At 51.9% G+C, this 9477-nt stretch overlaps 1 protein-coding gene across 16 annotated transcripts in view; it reads right to left on the reverse strand.

Annotated features, from left to right (window-relative positions):
• EPN3 (epsin 3) overlaps window positions 1–8497 on the reverse strand; it is a 34272-nt gene extending 25775 nt beyond the window's left edge. For 2 of the 16 annotated variants that reach the window (XM_083487159.1, XM_083487153.1), the window contains exon 1: window positions 7536–8479. The gene's annotated coding sequence lies outside the window, so the exon portion shown is untranslated. Of the gene's footprint in view, window positions 1–1638; window positions 1921–6663; window positions 6775–7535 lie in introns of those variants that run through there. The other 14 variants (XM_083487152.1, XM_083487163.1, XM_083487160.1 and 11 more) reach the window with 14 other exon arrangements.
• Between the last annotated feature and the right edge of the window lie 980 nt (window positions 8498–9477).

Raw genomic sequence — 9477 nt, forward strand, 5'->3', positions numbered from 1 at the left:
TTACCCAAATGCCAGCCACTGGGATGAACTTTGCTCCCAGGGGTCTTGGAGCCTGACGCAATGGGCCACAACTGCCAACTGGGTAAGTGGCCATTATGTTGCATCAAGTATTTTCCCCAGTGCATTTTCCCATCACTTACTCTCATCCTTATTGCACCAAGTCCAATATTTTGGGGGAGTGGGTTTGTTTCCCCAATCAGCTTTTTTTGCCTGAAAATATTGACAGTCTGGAACCGCAAGCACTTGTCATGGAGCCCAACAGGGCAAGCCAGAGGTTTTGTGTGAATGTGATTGAGCACCCTAGAACGTGTCCCACACTCTTCTACAAAATGCAAGGATTCCTCAGCCAACACATGGATGTAGGACATGGTCCCTTGAAAAATCTGGAAAAAATGCTAGAGTAGTTCATTGAGCCACAGGGCAAAAGACAATCCCAGGTCCATCTATTTAAAACACACAACTCTCCCCCAAGAATACTGGGAACTGTAGGGTTTTTTTATGGGTGGTGGGAATTGTAGCTCCCAGTTCCCAGGATTATTTGAGGGGAGCAATGACTGTTAAGAGTGGTCATGAGAGTGTTTTAAATGGATGGTGTGGATGTAGCCCTGATTTGGATGGCTCAGACATGCCACGCATGTGACATGCCACACCGATGGAAGGCAGAATCTTCAATATGGCATCAGAAAACTTTCCTCCCTGTTTATAGCTTGTCAATCAATCAGAGTCTCCGTAACGAAGCAAAACCCATCGACTGATTCATGGCTCCATCATCTCTCCCATGAACACACTTCAGGGTGAATCATTTGCACAACGTGAAATCACGACGTTTAAGAAATGCTGCAGCAGTTTTGCAAAACCCAAAACTCCAGCCACCAGAAACAGAGTGACATCATCTGCCCTTCAGTTTCAAATCTACCCTTTGCCACATATTTTAAATTCCTGCCATCATCCTAAAATGAAATGCTGCGGAACACTCAAAAGAGATTTAAGAAAACTGGATTTCTTTCTTTCTTTCTTTCTTTCTTTCTTTCTTTCTTTCTTTCTTTCTTTCTTTCTTTCTTCATTTCTTTCTTTCTTTTTTGTTCCCAAATGTAGGAAACTGACCAGCCTAGCAACGTTTTTCTTCAGGGTTCCTGTAAATAGATCCAAAGCAAGCCACCAAGGACTGGACTGGCTGGGGACAGATCATCCCACCCCTGTTTACTTCCTAAACTGAAGCCCCCTGGAGAGAAGTCTCTCTGAAATGCAGTTGCTTCATCATCACCTTGATTTCATCTTTTGCCTTCTCCAATGAGTCTAAATTCAACCTTCCCTTACAAACTCCGCTGACTGGAAATGCATACCCATAAAGCACACGCCCGGGAAGTTTGTGCATGGCTCCTCAAACCAACAGAATGACTCATATATCCTACTCCTCTCTAGGGGAACAGCTCCACCCTTTGCAGTAAGCATGACCTGACTGTGTCCACTTTTCTAGGTGAGGAACAAGCCATCATCCTTCTCCACCCTGATGACGGTAAGCATCCCTGACAAGTGAGTCAGGAAGAGAGAATCTAGAGACTGCTTGCGTACGGCTTGCAGAGTTTCTTTCAAGACATTTCCCTGTATTGATTGCTCTGCACAATCCAACCCACTTACTGTTTTTAGATTTTGAGTGGAGCTTGCGCGCCAGGAAAATGACTGCAGCCAAGCACAGCAACTCACAGAGGGGGTGGAAGGAACGCGCCATTCCATTGTAACTTAAAAAGGAGGCTATGGGAAAGGACACTGCAGCCACCTGGACCAAGCTGACCTGCACTGAAGCCAAATAGGTGGACCACTGCCTGGACTGGCATACCCAGTGGCCATGACCAGACAGCGCAAGAGCACACAGCAGATGATGGCTAATTGAGCGGTCAGCATGTTAGGTTGTAAAGTCTGGGTTTCTAAGGTGCTTTGTGACTATAGTGTGTGTGTGTGTGTGTGTGTGTGTGTGTGTGTGTGTGTGTGTTTAAATAAGAGCTATGTCTTTAGACATCCACCGTTCAGCCCAGACACTGAGGTCCAGCTCCAACGGCCTTATGGCAGTTCCTTCACAGCTAGAAGCGAAGTTACAGGGAACGAGGCAGAGGGCCTTCTTGGTAGTGGCGCCCTCCCTGTGGACCGTCCTCCCTCCAGATGTCAAGGAGATAAAGGACTACACAACCTTTAGAAGATACCTGAAGGCAGCCCTGTATAGGGAAGCTTTCTTAATATTTAATGTTTTGTTGTATTTTTGTATATGCAGGAAGCCGCCCAGAGTGGCTGGGGCGACCCAGTCAGATGGGCAGGGTTACAAATTAAATAATAAGAATTAGTAGTGGTAGTAGTATCCTGCAGACTGTAATACCACTCTTCTGTGTCTGGACTGAGAAACATAGATCAACCTGATTTTAAAGCTGAGGTGGTGTGGCAGTGGGTCATGTCGGTGGCAGCATGTGGTGGCCAACCCCAAAAAATCAGGGCAAGGGGAATCCAGGGGTCCATTGGTTGTAGTGGGACATAGGTATGTGACTGAAGAAGGGAACTGGAAAAGGAGGTGTTGTAAACAACAATATCATGAGGTAGGTCAAATGATGTGTCCGTCTGGCCAAGCATTGTCTATGCTGACTGGCCTAGCAGGGTCCATTTCAGGGCAGATAAGGGCCTGGCACACCATCTGCTACCAGAGGGGTGGGAACCCTTATTCAGCCTGAGGGCCGCACTCCATTCTGACAGCCAGCAGGGACACAGGGCCAGAGGCAGGGCAGAGCAACAACTGTTAAGTTTTGTACAGTAATAATAATAATAAATTTTATTTATACCCTGCCCTCCCCAGCCAAGACCGGGCTCAGGGCAGCTAACACCAGATATAAAAACAATTGACTGAAATACAACTTAAAAAACAAGACTAAAATACAACATTAAAATATTAAAATGCAGCCTCATTTCAGTGGAAACTGAAATGGAAAGTTTTTGATATAACTTTTTTGGGGATGAAAATGTCAAGTCTTCACCAAACTGGCATTCCAGTGGCCATGTCCAGTAGGCTGGTTTCTACAACCCAACACCCTAGCTCCTATTCAGACAAGGAAGAGATGATTTCAGAGTTCGAGGATACACACAAGCCAGGCAAAAAAAAACCCATCCCAAGCAAAATGTGGCTTGGGAGAGTCTGGAGGGCCACATAGAGGGGCATGGAGGGCCGCCTTCCCTCCTCTGCTGTTGGATCCTTTAAAAAACAAAAACCTAGAGATGCCAGCGCTTGAACCTGGAACCATATGTACAAAAAGCTCTACCCATGAGCTCCCTTCCCCATCTGCAGAGCAGCAAGGTCAAGGAGATGTTGCTGACATGGGGCAGAAGAACAAGCGACACTAAGAACTGGAGGCAGGGTGAGGTCTTCAGCAGAATTCAGGAGGTCTGGGGTGGCCAGCAGTGTGTGTGTGTGTGTGTGTGTGTGTGTGTGAGAGAGAGAGAGAGAGAGAGAGAGAGAGAGAGAGAGAGAGAGAGAGAGAGAGACTGGAGAACAGGGAGTCTCAGGGAGGGATAAGACTATTTTGCCTTGATAGCTCAGTTGGTTAGAGTGCAGTGCTGATAACGCCATGGTTGCAGGTTCAATCCCCATATTGGGGCAGCTGCTTATTCATTCCTGCATTGCAGGGGGTTGGACTAGATCAACCTTTCTCAACCTGTGGGTCCCCAGATGTTGTTGAACTACAACTCCCATCACCCCTAGCTAGCAAGGCCAGAGCTCGGGGATGATGGGAGTTGTAGTCCAACAACATCTGGGGACCCACAGGTTGAGAACCGTTGGACTAGATGATCCTCAGGATCACTTCCAAGTCTGCAATTCTATGAGTCTATGATGAGCGGCTACAAGCCAAAATGGTCATGCTCTACCTCCACTGTCAAGGGACCTCTGAATACCAGTTGCCAGGAATCACAAGTGGGGAGAGCAACTGAAATCCTACTTACGGCCTTCCTGAAGGCCACTGCATGAAGAGAGTGTTGGACTAGATGGGCCTTTGGTCTGACTCAGTGGGGATTTCTTAGGTTCTTATGATGTGGTGAAGCCTGAGCCATAGTGGGCAGCCACAAGGGGAAAGCAAATGAGCTGGAGAAGCCCTTGAAAGCCATAGGAGCCAACTTGGCTGCAAGCTGATTGCAGTTCACGAATGTTTGTGGCCTACAAAGGCGGCACAGATGGAAGGGAACACGGTGGCATGTGGGGGCAGCGGCCTTGGGTGGGCCAATGCAGCAGATTATGTGCGGACTCCAGATACCAACATTCTCCTTCTGGCTTTGACAAGGTTACAGATAAGGTTCCGCCTTATGAAAACTCCTGCTGCTGCTGCTGCTCCTTCTCTTCCTCCTCCTCCTCTAGCAAACACTAAGTTCGTGCTGATGAAAGCGTCCCTCGAACATAAGTCTTGGGTCAGGAGGACATTCCTTTCTAGCAAACACCTGGCTCCAACCTCCAGAGGAGCTCCAGGGTCAGACTCAGGCAACTGAGTTAATTAAGGCTGTGAAAGACACCCATTAAAGAAACGTCCCGGGCATTTTTCAATCACAACGTGTAGAAAGAAAAATCTCTTGGGAGCTTGAAGGCAGGGCCTAATACGGCCCTGCTCACCTGGCCTAGTTGCACAGCCTGCTTTTCATTGCATAGGTCAGGGCATGGCCCCAGAACACGGGCAATTGTACTCTCTTCCTGTGTCCTTGAGCATGTGCAGAGTGCCTCATCCTCACCACATCTGAGGCTGTGGGGGGAGAAGGGTGGGTGGGTGGGAAGTGGCTTTGTGGGAAAGCCCATGACCCTCAGGGTTTAGATGTGTCTGTTTCAGCCCCGGTGGGAGGAGAGGGAAAAGAGAGCAGAGAGTGTTTGTGTTTGGAGAGCTGCCAAGAGTGTTAAGAGCAGTAAGTTTTATCGAACACAATATCCCCAGGAACACAAAGAGAGGGAAACAGAAACCGTGCGATAGATAAGACAGCAGCACCAGGCAGCTACATATGAAATTACTGCAGTGACCTTGACTGAAATAAATGGTCAGGTGGAGAGGGCATGCGAAGAAGGGCTGGCACTCACTGCCCAGGGAATGCCCAAAGTCCTAAAAACTTAGGTTAAGTGACACATTCCAGAAGAAGAACCACCTGAGCCTACACTGCAGCAAGACAACCCCGGCTGTATGGTGAGCCAAGGTTTCCCAGGTTGCTGCTGCCTGCAACAAACTAGACACGGCACATCTCTTGCACAGCTCCCAGGCAACAGGGCTTGGTCAGGGGAACTTCCTGCTAGACTGGGCCCATCATCATCCCTGCTGGGTTTCCACAACACTGCATATAAGTATTATTACTAGTAGCAGGATGCATTCTGTGTTTCATTTCCAGGGACAATAAGAAATACTCCAACTCCAGAGATAGCAAGGGGGGAAATCTGAATGGAGGAAAGATGGTAAGATTGGGGGGGGGGTAACATTTGCACAGGTCCACCCCTTGTTACATTTGCCTCTCCCTTTCCTACCTCCCCCTTAGTTGTCCTTCCCAACAAGCTGGAAAAGTATAAAACTGTAAACTCATCAGGGCAGAAACCAGCCCTCTCGTTCTGTTTTTGTTTTTCCTTTTGTTTGCGCCACTCTGTAAAGCGAGGCAAGCACTGATTCAACTATGCAATTACAACAGAAGGAGGAAAGAAGCAAAACTCTGTTGGGGAAGGAAAGAGATGGGGCAGCAAATGGCTATGCGAGGGGGTGGAGGAAGCAAGTTCTCCAAAGTCAAGACCCTGAAGGATGGACTGCACTGTAGGAGGGTGCAGGGAAAGAGGGTCACAGGTCGTCCATTTCAAACATCCTGCTGTACAGCTGACCCTCCTTTTCTCTCTGATGCAATTTATTTCATTTATTTATTCCATAAGATTTATATGCTGCTTGATTGCAAAAACAAAACGACAACAATAACAACACCACACCCCTCTTAATTTTTCTAATATTTGGGAACATAAGAAGCTGCCCATCTAGCTTAGTGTTCCCTGCACTGACTGGCAAAGGCTCTCCAGGATTTCCGGGGTCTGAATTTGAGGGGTTCTGCATACAAAGGAGCACACGGCTCTGCCACTGAGCTCTGGCCTAAAAACTGTGCCCAGGAAGTGAGTCTCCCTCTGGTGCAGAGTTGCCAGAGATGCCCCCACAGAAAAGTAACAGGGAGCCTTCTTAGTAGTCCACCCTTCACTGGCCTGGTGCCCTCTGGGTAGTTTGGACCACAACTATGGAGCTGGAAAAAGTTGTACTGTATTCAAAATCACCTGGAGGATACCTGGTTGGCGAAGAGTGAAGAAGGCAAGTAGCCAGTGAAACAGTACAACAAAAGCGTAATCTAAACCTTAACCTGACCTGGGAAAGAAAAGAACCAATCTGAGTGGGATAGAAGGGACTTGAGCTTTAATAAAGTGGGGTGGGCAAAAGATTGAAATGGGGCGCCGGGTTGGCGACAGGACCTGAGAGGAAACTTTCAGAGCCTGATTTGATTCATCAAAGCGCGGGCGAACCTCCCCAGTAGAAGACTCTTTGGTGCTCCGTCTGTCTGTCTGTCTGTCTGTCTGTTTGTCTGTGTGTGTGTCCTGCCTTCCACCCAAGTGCTTCGGGACCCCCAAGCCTGACACTGACTTACCCCCTTTCTTGCTCGCGCGACCAGGCGGCAGGCAGCCTTTTCCAGCACTGCTAGCTAGCCAAAGCAGCCGGCATTACATAATCCTGCCGAATCTTCCTACGATCCCTAGTCCCTGTGCGAGCGAGCGAGCGCCAGAGGGGGGGAAGGGAGGAAGAGAGAGAGGAAAGGTGTGCGCGGGGGTGTCCGTGTGCGCGAACACACGCGCGCGCCTACACACACCTTGAAGAAATCCTGGGGAGTTCGGAGGCGGCAGCTGCTCTCTGGCAGAGGCCCGATCCAACCCATCCAAAGGCGCGCGACCTGCGTGCTCTGGCGGGGCGCTGGAGCATGCAGGTGGCGAGAGAGGGGAGGTGGAGGGGGGAGAGACAGGGGGGTTCAGAGCACAGACTGCCTACTTCGCTGGGTAACCTCCTCCTCCTGCATCTGGGTAAGGAAAAGGGGATCTCGCCCTCTCCCTCGCGCGCACAAAAACCAAAGGCACCCCCCCTTTTTAAAGCCAGGTCTCCCTGCTCGCCACCCCACCCCTCTGCGGACCAGGAAACTTCAGCAAGCGGCGGCGGCGGCGCAGTGCGAGGAGCCCAGCGGAGGCAGCAGCTCGGCTTTGCCAAACTCGCGATGACAATCAAAGCGGGCTTCACTGCAGTCAGGAAAGCGCGCTCGGCGTCCAGAACTTTCCTCCCCCCCCCCACTTCCTCCTCCTCCTCAGGGCTACCTTTTCGAGGCTGAGCCTCCTCCCTCTGCCGCCCCCCACCCAGCGCCATCCTCCTCACTCCAGAGGGGTCTGCACTGCCGCCCGTCGAGGAAAAGCGCAGGGCGACCGTTCACCCGGGTCGTCCTTTCCCGCTGGGCAGTCCTGAGGCGAGCGTCCTTACCTCAGGCGCCGCTGCTGCTGCAGCTGCTGCTGTGCGCGTGTCCTTCTCTTCCTCCTCCTCCTGCCGCCGCCAAGCTCTCCCTCAGCAGCGGTGTCCGCAGTCGGCTGGTGCTGCTGCGGCGGCTGCCATCCTCAACCCCCTTCAGGTGCCTTTCCCCTCAGACGACCGGATCAGGCAGCGCACTGCTCGGTGGTGGCTTCCAGCCTCCTCTCCCCGCCACCCTGTCCCTAAATCCATCCAGCGGGAAAGCGAAGCCGTCCCTCCATCCTGCTGCTGCTCCTCCTCTTCTCCTCCTCCTCTCACCTTTGCGAGTCCACCCAGCAGAGGAACAGGAGCTTTCCCTCGCAGGGGCGCACGACGCGGCGGCGACGGCGCGCAATCAGCCTCGGCGTTTGTGTGTGTTTGCGCCTAGTCTTCCCTCAGCTGCGGAGGGAGTCTCTCGTCCTCCTCGCCAGCCCGGCGTTTAAAAGAGAGCAAGGCGGGGAGCCGGGATGGGGGGGGGAGCAAAAAGTTGCTCGGCTTGCTGGGCAGGTCTGCTTCAGTTTCCACAGGACACCAGGCGCGCGCGGCGCGCAAAGCAGGAGGGACTGAGCCAGGGAGCGAGGAGGCAGGCTCGCTGCTGCTGCTGCTGCTGCTGCCACCCCGGCTCTGGTTAACCGCTTCAGGCCCGCGGCGTCGACGACAGGGACTCTCCGAAGTCTTCTCGGCGACCCCGCTTCGAGAGAGACAGAGAGAGAGAGAGAGGCAGGGATTATGAAAGCAGAGAGGCAGTGACTCACTGGCTTAACCCCTTCGGGCGGCGGGCACCGCCAGGCAGGCGTGCCAAGGCGGCGACGGGCGATGTGGGAGAGAAGGGCCGAGGGAGGCAGAAGCGTTAACAAGCCCTGGACGAGGCTCGGTCCCTGCCGTGCCAGAGCTGGAGCGCTGCCACCGCCGGGGCCCCCGGGGCTTTGTTTGGTTTGCCTAGACAGCAAAACGGCGGCGTGACCTAAGGGCTGCCACCGCCAGGCCTGTCCTTTCGCCCGCTCCCACCTCCCTTCAAAAAGATTTTGACAGCACCGACAACGTGTTGGTTCGCGAGGGGGGGGAAACGACCCCCACCTTACCCCCTCCCCAAAGAGCCGCTGACAAGTAGCGAGCAGGAGGCGGGGATGACGGCTGTCATCCTCTTCCTCGTCATCGAGCTGCCGCCTCCACTCCACTCTTTGTACTATATGTTTGAATCAGCAACAGATTTGTTCGCCTCTTTTCTATCTGACGGTTCTGGTGTTCTCCGGGATGATAATAATAAAAAACTGAGAATCCTGCATTGCAGGGGGTTGGACTAAATGATCCTTGGGACCCCCTTCCAACTCTACCATTCAAATGACTCTCTGATTCTCCTTCTGGGATGGAGGAGGAGCTGAGAACAAGCCATCCATCTACCTGCTGTGGAGAACAGGGAGGGAGGAGGGTTCTGGGTGTGCTGTGGGGGGTGGGGGTTCATGTTGACATTTTTATTAAAGAAAATAGGATCGATAATGATCACCTGCCCTTCACCAGCAGGTCCCAGAAGTGGCCCTGCGGCCCTTCAGATGTTCCTTGGACTCCATCGCTCAACACATCCATATAGAAAGGCCAACGAGGAGGGATGAAGGGGGACTGGAGTCTATCAAACTTCCAGAGGGCCACAAATTCCCCTTCACTGACTCAGGAGGGGAGGACCATGCTTCCAACTTTTGCACCGGAGAAGTCCCAGGCTCAATCCCTGGCACCTCACATTAAAAGAATCAGGGGACAGCAAACATCTAGAGAGAGCAGATGTCAGACTCGGCAAGACCAATGCAAGGAAGGTGAGGCAGTCATCTCAGCGAATGGATTTGGAACACTTGGTGCCTTAACAGCATACAAAGGCAAAAGCTTTTCCAGCACAATCCAGGTTGGGACCTCCCAACTGCCTTGA

This window comes from Podarcis liolepis (assembly GCF_965112155.1).
Source record: "Podarcis liolepis genome assembly, chromosome: 2".
Taxonomy (NCBI): Eukaryota; Metazoa; Chordata; class Lepidosauria; order Squamata; family Lacertidae; genus Podarcis; species Podarcis liolepis.